At 36.9% G+C, this 14494-nt stretch overlaps 1 protein-coding gene across 1 annotated transcript in view; it reads right to left on the bottom strand.

The window, feature by feature from the left end:
* Window positions 1-453: 453 nt before the first annotated feature.
* The window catches only part of LOC137588925 (urotensin-2 receptor), a 57734-nt gene continuing 43693 nt past the window's right edge, over window positions 454-14494 (bottom strand). Inside the window, exon 4 of the mRNA XM_068306262.1 lies at window positions 454-4382. The gene's annotated coding sequence lies outside the window, so the exon portion shown is untranslated. The remainder of the gene's footprint in view (window positions 4383-14494) is intronic.

Here is a 14494-nt window from a genome sequence, read left to right as displayed (position 1 = left end):
CTGTTTATATGTTAATCTTGTACTGTTTATATTTTAATTGAATACTGTTATATTTTAAATGTGTACTGTTTATATTTTAATTTTATACTGTTTATACTTTAGTTATAGTTTAGTGTATAAGTCCTGTTAGTGCTGCATGTGTCTGTTAGTGTAGTGTATGTCTTGTGGTATGTGCTGTGATGTCTGTGTTTCTTTTTCTCCTGGTGTTTAATCCAGTATTTATTTGTGATGTAATGCCTGAGCAGTGGATATGTACAATTTCCTCCGGGATTAATAAAGTATCTATCTATCTATCAATCTATTATGTTTGTTTCCTCCCACCAATGCATAACTAAGCAGGATATGAAGTAACACAATGTGAAACAGTGACACAATGTCAAACAAGAATTTTAATTTAGCCAATTAATCATAGAGATGAATATCTATTCTACCAAGGACACAGAACCAGAGGGGTCAAACACCTTTTTATTAAGAGTGCACGTAATTTACATCATTCACCATCTCCAGTTGAGTATAACAGAATGACAGCATCAATCTTACACTGTAATTCCATCCATTAACACAGAGATAAACACACCAGCTAAGGACAGAAACACAATTCAGGACTGCACTGTGTTTCCTATACATTATTTTATCATATACTGTAGTTCAATCAAACAGGTTTAAATTTACACAGTTTAAGAAATACTTTGTCTATATTTACAAGAATAAAGAATTTATTCTTGAATTAGATTAACATTTAATTACAAATGACATCACAATTAGAGGAAATAATATAGCTCTGCAATATTGATCATACTGATACACCCTTCATCCACATTTATAACCTCCCTTGACTTATAAATTGTACAGTACACAGTATTCATCAAAAAGGATTGGGTTGCCTCTTGTCGCCTCAAACCTACAAATATGGAAATGGCATTTATGAGGCTAGTTTGGAAAGGGTTGAAGTCACTATAATGCAAAGGTACTCTACCAAGTCTAACAGTTTTTTTATTGCCTGTAACAACATATCTAAGTTGTCCATGGAGCTTCATCACTTCAATAACAGACTGAGAGAATAGTGCACCTGTAATTCAGAAAATTAAACCTGTAATTTACACACTCTGTTTTTTATTAATTAGAGAAAAAAATTATTGTTCTCTTCCACAGTGCTCATTGTGATGCAATGACATTTTCAACAAAAGCCCAATAACTACAGACATCTGGCTGTAGAGATATATTTAACTTTCACTCTTAAACCCCCAGTATGTTTTTATTGGATTTCTATGTTTCTCAGAATAGTAGACACTAACCCTGTTGATTCTACTCTCTTCTCTAAATATATTTTTCAATGGCTAAAGAAGACATTTATGGGCAGACAAAGGGATGTAACTAATCTCACTTGCTGGGATTAAACCAGCGATATTGCTGTAACTGATGCAACTAATGACCCTTGTCTTTTTGGTGATGTCTGATCTGAGGTGAATAATTCACTGTGTGAAATAAAGCTCAAATTCTTTGACAATAAACAATAATTTTTAGCTTCATTGATTTGGGTCACTCACTTAAGGTATTGAAACTGTGCTACAACAATTAATTATTGTGTGTACCACCCTGCCAACAGAATGAAGACTTCAAATTTTGTGGTCATCGCTTGTAATCTGCCCAAACTGGTGCGACCCAGATAGAATCACAACATTTTGTTTTTCAAAGTATTAATAGATGCCTTGAACAAAGGATATGATTTACATATTTGTGAAGTCCTTCATATGAGTAGTAAACAGATCAGTGAGTCAGTGAAGTGACATGAATTGTTTAGAAAAGTTTAGTGATGTGACGTTCAAGGGGGCTTTCAAAAATTACTCAATAATACATTGTGGTTGGTCCAAATAGTTTCACATCTAAACACAAAAAAAACTTTAAAGCAAAAATGTCTCTTGACCCTGACATGAATAACATGGATCTTGAGCGGTACAGAAAATGCCATTTTCTATATATAACAAAGTAGACAAAAATGCTATCTCGAGGAATTGTACTGTTTGACTTTTATACTTTACACTAAAACTCACTCTAGCTGTCTTATTCAAATGCAAATGTGATGTCCAGGTCTATGATGATCATCCTTGTATACCATGAAACCAGCTGTACAGGGAAAAGAACACACAGCAAACTTGGATTGCCTGTATGGTAAGTCTGCATGCAGTTCTGTGATCAGTTCTTTTCGTGTTTATTTTTGTTTAAATAGCCTGTATATTAGCATATCTACAGCTGATTTATCATGCATGTGGGGTACAAGAAAAAAAAATCATTACTCGTCAAAAATATTCTTTGTTTCCCAGTGAGTGTAAATTCCATGCTCTTGCATACATTCATTCATTCATCTTCTGAACCGCTTCATCCCGCAGGTCACGGGAAGCTGGAGCCTATCCCAGCTCTCTTAGGGCGTGAGGCGGGGCAAACTCCGGGCATACAATTTCTCTCAATTTTGAGAACAAGTTTTCACCAGATGATTGATTGGTTAAATAGGCATCATCAGCCAATACTTGCAGCTTGTATCCCGATTCTCAGAGAAAGATATCAATAGAGATGTAACAGCTGGTTCCTGAATGCACCTGTGCTCACACTCCTTGTATCCATTCTTTTATTAGAATTAAAGCCAGGACATTATCAACTGGCCTAGGATGACAGAGGCGAAGAACACTGACAAAACAGCATTTTAGCTTTTCAGTATAGTGTTACAATTATTAACATACTGTACATCACACAGCAGTGTAAAATATCAGCATTGACATGCAAAGGCTTATAAATATATGTAAACAGCTGAAACACATCAAGGAAATACATTGACCACATATTTATGGGAAAATGTTTTTTCACAAGTATATATATTATATTTTTGATAGTCTTCTTAGATTTTATCAAAGGAGTTTATAAAAGTTTATTAGGTTTTAATTTAATGAAGCAGTACCCTGGTACTTTAAATCACTTTCTTTGCAAAGTGAGAAAGCGAAAGTTTCTTTTTTAAATAAAAAAAAAAGCTTGGAAAACCAAAACCTGCTCATCTGTCTCTGAATATATTTTGTTTCTCATAACCTACAAGAATTTTTCTAGATGTTCCCCAAACATCTCTGTAGTTATTTTTTTTTAGATGTTATTTTTTTAAATTGTAACTTTTATCTATAATATATAAGTGTGAGATATTTTATCCAACTGTCCATTACATTTTTACTACAGCAGCAGATTAAACCACATTTTGTAGTATTTATGGAACTATAACACATATTAGTCAGTGACTTGTGTTCACTGCATGCCTGTATGTCTGGTTCTATTGCCCATAGGATGATAATGTTTGCTGTTGAAATGGCTTCACGAACAAATCCTGAGCTTTACCTTCGTGACACCAGACTATATTTTTTGTTAAGCCAATTGTCTCTACAACTATAAAGGGATTTCCTTAACATTTGGCACTGGTCAAGATAAACATGTGGCCAGTCATATTCTTCCATCATCTGGCCAAATTCTTATATGTTTTACACATTGATTTGTGACAACATATCATTGAAGTTATTGATATTTCCATCAGTCTCAGGTACTTTGTGGCCTGAACTGTGTCACATAATTGTTAGCACAGCCCTGATCTCCTATTGGACAATGACTGAGTTCTAAGGTTCTACAAAGACATATAGCTATATCAGGCTTTGGGTACTCAGCTAATATAATTCACTAGTAAGCATTCAATGTTTGTTTGGGGGTTTTTTTCATGGTTTTTGAGGTGCTTTAATGTCACTGCTGACTCACTTAATTGTGTTGGAAGTGCTGGAAAATGAGCTCTGAAAACATTTGTTTAGCACTACTCAATCTCGTCCACGCATATTTTAATGTCCATTTACTTGATCACATTTAGATTCAGATTGACTATACTTAAAACAACATTTATTTTTTCAGCCACTGATGCTTCCATAATATTACAGATACATAACCTGTGCATCAACTACATTACTTTGCTGTTGTCAACTCCCTGTCCATCACAAAGAAGTGAGAAAAATTATCACATCAAGGCTGCATTAATTTTCATGTTGACAGGCAACACATAAGACAAAATGAGAATTTCAAGCTGATAAAGGATAATGATCAATCTCCTTGCATCACAGGAGGTCAGAGGAGCGATAAATTACAGAATAAAGTGTCAACTTTGTAAGCAGTCTTAAATTCTGGCAACTGTGCTAATACTGTGCTTTTGTGTCCACAGATATTAAACTGTACAAAGTACAAACGAGACTTCAGTCTCCCATCATAGTTGAGGTGACGAGGGTTCTGGGGTTTACTGCTAACGGCGTGAGCTCCAGCAGGTTGTCGCGGTCCTTTCCTCCTCTTCCACAGCAAGCACAGCTCAGTCATATCTGTATCAGGGACACAGAGGACATGCTATTAATACTGTAGTTGTGAATCCTCTAAACACACACACACACACATACACTCTACACTGTTTGCAGTACATGTTCTCATTGGGAAACAGTGTGACGTAAAAATAGCCAAGAGCAATTTATGTGTTCCTGCATACATTCAGCAATGTGTGCACATCAAACAGAAACACACAAGACACAGAAGTCAAATAATTGGTATATTTTAGAGAGTACAGTATAGTTAACTGGATTGCCTTGTAGGGATAAGTATAGGTCTGTATATCTATAATGACATTTATTATTCCTCAGCTCTCAATTTTACTCTGTACACACTTTATATTCATTTATTCTATGAAATAATTGCTATAAATCAGCCCATTCTTGTAACTTAAAATATGGAGCCACAGTTTCTCAAGAGTAGCTCCTCTTTCTGATTCTCCTTTTTCTGACTTGAAATGAATAGGGAAACATGAAGTGCTTGTTGGATTGTTAAACAGCTGCTAAGACATGTGCTTTTTCTATGCTGGACATGCAGGAAAGTCTGGTGAAAATTTTATGGAACTCCATCAAACCAATAAGAAGTGTGTTTGTGCTGCATCAGCACAAGAGTGTTACTGAAAGTAGCATGCTTGGAAAAAGTACTTTAATGGTTCCTGGGTCAGTTATCTATGCTCCACTCTGTCGAAGCAGATTGAATGTGACACGTGAAAGAAGATGGGGAGGTGGTACTGCACTACAATTTCTGTCCTTCAAAGAGAACATTAAAATGTAGTATAAGGTTCTGCTACCTTGTGGCTATATACAGTATATATACAAGAGTGGGATTTCTTCTTTGAATGATGCCACTCAGTTGCCTGGCATATCTCATGTCATACTAATGTGGAGTTGGTCACAGACAAAATGCTTTTAGTCTTCAGGGTAATTTGTACTCCCTCTTTACCTAAACACTGCACATATATGACATGTCTGTAAATGTTCCCATATTTTCATGCATCTTTTATGTAGTAACTGATGTTGAGCAACAAATCCACAGATAACGTGAAGAGACAGACATTAAAGACACATCTCTTTCCCTAAATATCTGTTGTGTCATGCTTGAAAGAGTTGTTCCCTGGGATTTCTGATGACATGGCTGAATTTTTTTTGCCATATACATCAGAAAATAAAGTTGAAATGAAGTACATGGAAACTTCCATCTACAGTATATCCCTATTCAAATTTGGCTAGATAATACATATTAAAAGCTTATTTATGCTCAAATGTCTCCCTATTTTCTTCTTCTCCTTTCGGCTTTTCCCCTCAGGGGTCACCACGGCGAATCCGTTGCCTCCATCTAACCCTGTCTTCTGCATCTTTTTCTCTCACATCAACTACCTTCATGTCCTTTCACTTCATCCATAAACCTCCTCTTTGGTCTTCCTCTAGGCATCCTGCCTGGCAGTTCAAAAGTCAAATAGTTTCTTTAGCTTTCACATTACAACATCCCTTCCCCTTATTCAAATGCTATGGAACTGGGTCACATGTAAACTCATTCATCCATTGATTATTCATGTGTCTCAAAAGATTTTTTCTGACTATATAAATAATATAAGCATTCATCATAAAATTTGAAGTACATTTCAGTTTTTTATGTATATAGATGTGGGAAATGGGAAAACAATATCAGTACTGTAAGAGTATTGCCCGTGATTTATTTTTCACTCTACTTTCTCCAGTGTAGTTCAAATCCTCTCAATTCCAAACTGGCAAGTATGACTAGACATGAATTAAAAACCTTTCATTGTCAAGTGATGACCATTAATATTATTGAGGGACTCATCATGATTAAGACATCAAACAGGTAAAAATCGGTCGCCTGTCAAAGGGAGTCAAGCAGCTTGTAGAGAATCCAATTCATTCCTCAAGGTTAGGCCTTAAGAGGGCTGTTAGCAAAATAATGAGTGAATATAAGTGGTGCACAGTGTATGATGTTATTATTCATGGTGAAACAATTGTAAACACTGTTAAAGGACTTAATTGTTTAATTAGGTTGCTTAGATGTAAAATATATCCATAACTCTTTGATAAAAACACAGAGAATTATGTATACAGTAACTATATAATTATGAGGCACGGGGATGGATCAATTTCTGATATGTAAAGCCATCAAGGGTTCTACAGAGGGTACTGCATTATATTCCATCAACACTGATCCTCACTACACAAAGGACACCTTTGTGCATGTTCTCTTTTCAAAGGCATTCGTCACCACCCTTCACCAATTTCTCCACTAAATTGCACCCCAGCTACTTGTGCTTGCTAATACCTTCCTCTGTTGGAAAGTGCACAGTATTTAACTCATCATAACTCATGATGCATTTCTCAAATGGATCATCCATTTGAGAAATGCATCATGTTTTTTCTACTGGAAGGACTCCCGTGAACATACTACATCATGTTTTCTCAGAAGTGCCCCCTTAAGCTGAAAGAGCAGCCAACTTCACCAGCTTTATGAGTTTTCTGAGAAGCTGATATAAAAATTTCTCCAAATCAAACATTCAAATCAAATCTATGATCCGGGCCTCGACCTGATTGGTCTGTAAACTCTACAGACAGTGTCACTGAGGAAAAGACAGGAGACAGAGCTGGAGGTAGCAGAGAGGAAGGTGCTGAGGTTCTTTTTGGAAGTAACCAGAATGGTTAGGTTCAGGAATGAGTACATCAATTGGCCAGCACATGTTAGAGGTTTTGGAGATAAAGTAAGAGAGGCCAGACTGAGATGGTTTGGACATGTCCAGAGGAGAGATAGGGAATATATTGGTAGAAGGATGCTGAGTTTTGAACTGCCAGGCAGGAGGTCTAGAGGAAGACCAAAGAGGAGGTTTATGGATGCAGTGAAAGAGGACATGAGGGTAGTTGGTGTGAGAACAGGATGCAGAAGACAGGGTTAGATGGAGGCAATTGATTCGCTGTGGCGACCCCTGAAGGGAAAAGCCCAAAGGAAAAGAAGCAAAAGAAGCAATGCATTTTATACGTTCAACCTTCATATATAAGGAAGTGTGTATGTCTTTGGTTGCATGTGTTGATGCTCACGTCAGGATATTCTGTCCTCATCCACTTTTCTGGACTCTTTCACTGGAACAACAACTCTGCTCAGTAATAATATCTGTCAGTGCTATCACTGACAGATAAAAACCACACACTCCTACGGCAGTGCACTGTATCCACTAATACACTTCACACACAATAAGTCTCTCTCTCGTTGACTTTTTCTGTGATTCCGATTTCTTTCTTATCAATTTCTAGTATAGCTGCAGTTCAATTTCAATTTTTACTCAATAATCATTCTTTTTTTTTTAATTCTTTTTTTTTTTTTACAATTTGTCTTACATTAGACCAGCAATAGATTCATTTTTAACTTTGAATCTAATTCTGGTCTAATATAAGAAATAATTTAAAGTCCTTGGAATGGACCTGTTTGAGGATTTTTAACCTTTCACCTTTTAAAATCAACTTCTTCAACATCACGTCTTGGTAATAGGTTCAGGTGGATGGATGAGTTTCACCCCTTCCAGCCAATGATGCGCTGAGGAAAATGTCAGGTTATCAGCAAATCAATACTACACAGGATATGCTGATTCTATAAAGGAACAGTAAAGTTAATTTTAAGTGAAATATATATTATTCATCATTATGAAAAATAGAAGAAAAAATAAAGTTTACATGTGTAGCATCATCCCTTTGGAAAAGCTTAAAATCTGCCAGCAGCAGCTTCTGTGGGAGTCATACGTCACTGGCGCCCAAAATAGCTTAGTAGCCATAAGAAACAACGCAATCCACAACACGATTAACTCTAATATATGATTAAATATAATATGGTTATCTGCACGGTGAACGGTTGTGTCAACAGAACATCAAGAAAACACAAACAGTCCAACATTAACAAATGGCAGCTAGCTCAATGCTAACATAATATGGAAAATCCCATTGATGGGCTAGCATGTTAGCATCGGTAGCGCGATTAACTTCTCCAAAACAGGACTCTATAACTATTTGAATATCTCTGTCAGAATGTGATTCAGATGAAGACACCTGGGATGAGTCGGTAGATGGTTTACTGTGTGTATGGAAAAGTTAATCGCGCTACCGATGCTAACGCGCTAGCCCGTCAATGGGATTCTCCATTTTATGTTAGCATTGAGCTAGCCGACATCCGTTACTGGTGGACTGTGTTGAATTAATAACAACTCAAGTTTATATTAATATGTCTTGTATTTACGAATGTATATGGATCAGGACCTGACATATTGTTTTTGTATGTTTCATTTCGGTGTCACAGATCTCAGTAAAATGACCTGTCTATCACTTTTGTTTATGATTCGCGAGTGCCATAATCGTGCAATAATCTGGTCATAAAACATTTATAAATACCTCCGGTAGCTCCAGAGATTAATTAATTATCCACTAAACCTTGGGAATTCAGAATAAATACTATGGGTTGTCCGAAAACGACCCGGTGTATGCTCTCCATCTCCTTCGTAGCTTCCCAGAAGCTATTCTAAATAGGTCCTTGTCTTTGTGTCTTCTTGATGTTCTGTTGACACAAGCGTTCAACAGTAACCATCATATTTTCGGAGTTAATTGCGTCGTGGATTGCATTATTTCTTAGGGCTGCCAAGCTATGTTGGGTTTCAATGACATATGACACCCACGTGACCACTGAATGCAGAAGCTGCTGCGGTGCAGATTTTGATCTTTTCTGGCCAAAGAGATGATGCTACAAATATAACATTGATTTTTTCTTCTATTTTTCATATAATGAACAACATATATGTCACTTAAATTTAACTTTACTGTCCTTTTAAATGACAAAACACCAAATCTAATATGAGTTCAAATAAATCTTTCTAATTTATTATGGTTTTTCACCAGACTAATTAGTCTTCATATTATGTAAATGGTCTCGTTTCCTACTGTAGTGTTTTTGATTCGCAAAAGAATGTTAGATGTTAGGCAATTTACCATGATCAGATTTTGAATTAAATCTAATTCTTAAATATAATTTTAGGAACTAAAGTTCTCTAGTTTTGTTAATGTATTGTTAAAGTCAAATGCTAAAGATGTAATTAAAATTTGGAAATTTAGAAATGTAGAAATTCTGGATAAAGGTGCGTCTAATTCCGCAAAACAATCCTGTGTTTGGAGATGAGTTTATTTTTTTCCTGTTATTAGTATTATTTGGCAAATTAAATTCCTTGAGTCATGTTTTAATTTGTTCCTTTATTTCTTTACCACTTTGTGATTTTTTTTTTAGTCTGTTGGAACTCTTTTCTACCTCACGAAAGCCTTGGTTCATCAAACATGAAATCATTCTACCATGGAATTACTGTGTGGATCAGGCTCCTGTGATTTCTCATGTTTTATGCACAAGGATGACAGTTAGAGACACTAAAGAGATACTATCTTTGCATTCCAGCTGAATGACAATACTGTATTCACATAATGTGTGTCTTCATTCAGAATGATTACAGTTTTTATAAGTAGAATTTGCGCCAAGAAATACAAATGAATGCCATGCAAATTTTTAAGATTACAGATGCATGTGGTCACAAAGAGCCATCTGTGTGTGTCTGTATGTCGGGATAATGCTGTGAACACATCAAAACCTGGTTTGGTTCAAATATATCTCTGAACTGATCGTGAATATTTTTTACAACAAACGCCTGGCCGCAGGCATGTTTACTTCGGTCATGGTTGAAGGTGGGAGGGCATGGCAGACACAGACAGTGATGAGTGTCACGAGGAAAATCAGATGATCCCACAGTGACATTATCTTGAGCGAAGCAAGTAGATTAAAGTGCAGTAGATTGAATTTTGTGAACTCAGTAAGAGCTTCCTGTCACTCACTGGGTGTAACCAAATCAATATGTGATGTCACCTGCATTTTATTTTCTGCTCACCACAAAACTTCCCACTTTTTCAGCTGTCAAACCAAAATTGTCTACTGTTAATGAGAAATGTTAGGTTGATGGGATTTTGGCCCATGTCTGCGGTCAGGCTTCACTGATCCATGATTATTCTGTGGTTTTGTGAGAAGTATTTCCTGATACACTTGTTTGTGTGAACAAAACACCTGGAACACACTTCAGGTGTCATTGTCTCCTATTACTCCTAGATCAGCGGTCCCCAACCACTAATTGTCATTATTGTAATTATTATTATTATTATTTTATTTTTATCCTAATTTTTATTATTATTATTATTATTATTATTATTATTATTAATTATTATTTACACTTTTTTTATTTTTATTTTTTATTATTTTATTTAGCTTTTATATTAAAGTAGGTATACAGCTTTGGTGGGTTGAAGTTGTTGTCTGTCTTGTCCGTTATGCTGCACTAGTAGTGTGTTCCTTGGTTGTTTGAACAGCAATGTGTAAAAAATAGAAACCCAACTGACTGCTTCCCCAGTTCTCAGTGCAGCCATTCATCAACCACCTGTTGACTTGCTATTGCTATGCATTTGGCTCAGAGCCCTTCTGTTGATGTGGCCCCTTTCATTACCCTCTGTACCCGCCCCTCATTTTTGCCACTGTCCTGTTCCACCAGACCTTGTTTGCTCTCTCTCTAGCAGCCAAGCCACCTGACGGTCCACTTGGCAGCAACAAAATGCATATTTGACCATCTTTGCCAAGGTGTCATCATCAAAAGCTCATCACAGACCGTGAGCTGTTTGCAAGCTGTAAGAAAAGCCCTCCTCCTCAATTTCCTGAGACTCCACAGATGTGGAATTATTAAGCTATTGGTCAATTAAAGAAACAACACAGTCAATAATTTTTGAAACAGGCTACATTTTTTTTTGTCATTAAAAGCTTTGGAAGCAGTGTGTAGCTACCAGGGATCAGTGACATTGTGCTGGGACACATATTAGAAGAGTGACATTTAAATATCTAACTCTGGGAGAAGGTTGGGAGAAAGATTTATAGCATAATTACTGTGAGTGTATAGACAGACAGACATCTACTGTCTGTCTGTCTGTTCGAGGATGAGGCTTTGAGGTGGGTTGTCTGTCTGACAACTGGAAGCGGAACGTCTAGGAGGGTCAGATAACAGGGAACAATGGGAAAGTTTCATGGACACATCGACTTGACGAGGGGTGGGCCGACTAGGTAGGAGTTCTACAGTACGTCCACTGGTCATGTGACCAGTCTTACGGTGAATCTCTGTTAATTGCAAGAGACCAAAGTTTTCCCATCTTTAAATTGTATTATACATTTGCAAGAAATTTTAATCTGCATGGCAAAATGGAGGTGTTGTGAAACCTCGCTCTGCTTTGGGCACATCGTACTGTAGCTGACTCGTTAACTCAAAGGGTTTTGCATTTACGGGTCGTGTATTTTTCAACCAGCTTGATTTGTGTCTCATCTAACTTTGCATGTTGAAATCTTCTTTCACAAATTTCTTCACAGCCGTTGCAGATAGAAAGATAAAAGAAAAAGCACATTACTCTGATGGCAAAGAGGATGAAAATGAGATGACGACCTTGACCTTGAGAAAACTAGGTCAAGGTCAACTTTAAACTTTTGTACATTTTTTGCAGATATCTCAGAAACCAGATAACATAGAAAGAGGAAACAAAAGATAGACAGAGAGATAGACAGATAGGTAGACAAATAAAACCAGGGAATATAATACACAACTAAGTAGACATACAAACCACATCTAAATGAGGAAAACTACAGTGGTCTGAAGGCCCAGTGGGTTCTGGGAGAAGGCAGTGTGCAGGGGGTGGCTGATGCTCCCCAGGATCACTCTGAACCCGGACGTGGTCCTCTACAGAGTCCAGACTCTGACCGACCACAGAACCAGCTTTGCAGATGAGTCTGATAACTCATTCCATGTTCCTTTTCCTGTCGCCTCCACCCCAGCACACAGTGGCACCAGATTTGTTATTGTATGTGTCAGCCACACCAGACCTGGTTGGCTGCCAAATTATATATAGAATAGGAAGCTACCTTTTGAATGATAAATTGTCTTTTCAGAACATTAAATTCTGAATATCTGGGACAAGATTGGGGTTTACGGTCTGCTTTTTAGCCCCATGATGGCCTGTGAATTAGTGTCTCTGGTTGGGAGTTGCAGCTCTTGCTTTACAGTCATTCCCTATCTGGCAGGACATGCAGACCTGACTTATCCCTCCAAGCTTAGCACATTACACACTGGCTGGGTCTTATCTTAGGCTTGCAGCACTGAAATCCTCATCCACAGATGCAATTACAGCTATGCATACAAACTGCTAAAGAGGACATTGTTGATATTGTCTCTTTATACATGTTTTTTTTTTATTTCTCATAGGTTGAACACCAAAAAAGACTCATAATTTATCAGCTCATCAAAAAAGTGTTATTTAAACATCTTCTCAACCCCAGATACTTTATGCTGTTGTATTTAAGTAAAATAAGAACATTGCTCATAGCAGTCAGTCATTCAGAGGACATGAAAGGTGATCTAATCCAGCCATACCATTTTGTTTTATCATATACTGTAAATAGCGAATACATAGACGAAAGTAATACAAACATATTATCACTGCATTACATGCAAACAACAGACTTGCTCATCAGGGTAAATAAAGCACCCCATAATATTTCAACAGCACACATTGATGGAACAGCCAATGGTAGCATTACTGAATTCAGCACTAGGGATGCGCGAGTACACCACTATCTGTATCTGTTCAACCATCTAAATTATCTGTATCCGTATCTGTACTCGGAATGGGCGGGACTTAAAGCGGACATGGGTGTCGTTTGACCAGAAATAGGTGGGGCTTAAATTGGTTCATTATTTTAAGTTTGAAATTGATATGGACTAATCAAAAATTGCTATACTTGTTTATTTTAAAACTATTTACAGAGTAACCTCTAAATTGAGATTCAAATCAATGTTTTTGATCAAAAAAGTAAGAGAAGTATTTACAGAACAAATTTTTTATGTACTCAGAACATGAATATTCTTAACTTAACATTGTATGAATGGATATTTACATAACAGCCTCAGGATTAAGATTCAATGCTTTTGATCACAATAGTAAAGGAACTGTTTACAGATAAGTTTTTTATGAACTCAGAACATGAAGTGTATTTATGTATACAACGCATACAATAGGAAATTATGAACTAGAAAGTACAGTATGCATGAACAAGAATTGTCATACTCAACTTCCTAATTTTTTTCTTTTTAATTAAAAAAAATGTTTTAGAGAGAGAGACATAGTGTGTGTGTGTATGTGTGTGTGTGTGTGTGTGTTTGTGTGTATGTGTGTGTGCGTGTGCGCATGTGTGTATGTGTGAGTGCACTATGTAACAGTTAAAATATATATACAGTATATAAATGAAACCTGATGAGATATAATCACAAAACAAAACGCACTAAGCCAGAGGCACAAAAATGTGTAGGTTACGGTAAAATTTTTAATTCACGGGTGCAGCGGGATGTTGCAGTCTCTGACTGACTTGTTGTAATTATTATTATTTGATTTGACTTGTTCACCCATTTATTGGAAATGATCAGTATTTTTCCTACGTTGAATGCACTGATTGCAAGTCGCTATACAGTGAGCCTTTGCGCATTCACGCATTAACGCTCGCGTCTTCACCTCAGAGGATTTTTGGTAGGCAGTCACGCGATACCGTATGAGCATGCTATTGGCTGACGGCATCCGGGAGTGCGCTTGGTTCCATGAGTCTTGGACTTACGTGGGACATAGAACCATGGCGGATGATTTATTATTAGACTACAGTTGTCCTGGCGTCATTAATGATTAGCAAGCAAATTAAATGAAGGCCGGTCTGTTAAAATATTTTCTTAGATAAACCGGTCACTCTCTCAAAAAAGGTTGGTGACCGCTGGTTATGAGGATTCTTCAGCACGAGCACGAGTATTGACGAGCTTTACTCATATCATGCTCGTACTTGTCAAAAATGCTTTATCGGTAACAGATACCCGTCTGAAATGAGTACCCATCTCAACCCTATTCAGTTCCAAACTCAACATTTGCTGTATGGTCATTTCTATTTCAATCCAACTCTGTCTGAGCCACAGCAGACCTGACGAAGACTGATTACT

The sequence above is a fragment of the Antennarius striatus genome, chromosome 21 (genome assembly GCF_040054535.1).
Source record: "Antennarius striatus isolate MH-2024 chromosome 21, ASM4005453v1, whole genome shotgun sequence".
Taxonomy (NCBI): Eukaryota; Metazoa; Chordata; class Actinopteri; order Lophiiformes; family Antennariidae; genus Antennarius; species Antennarius striatus.
This window is presented reverse-complemented; position numbering and strand designations above follow the sequence as displayed.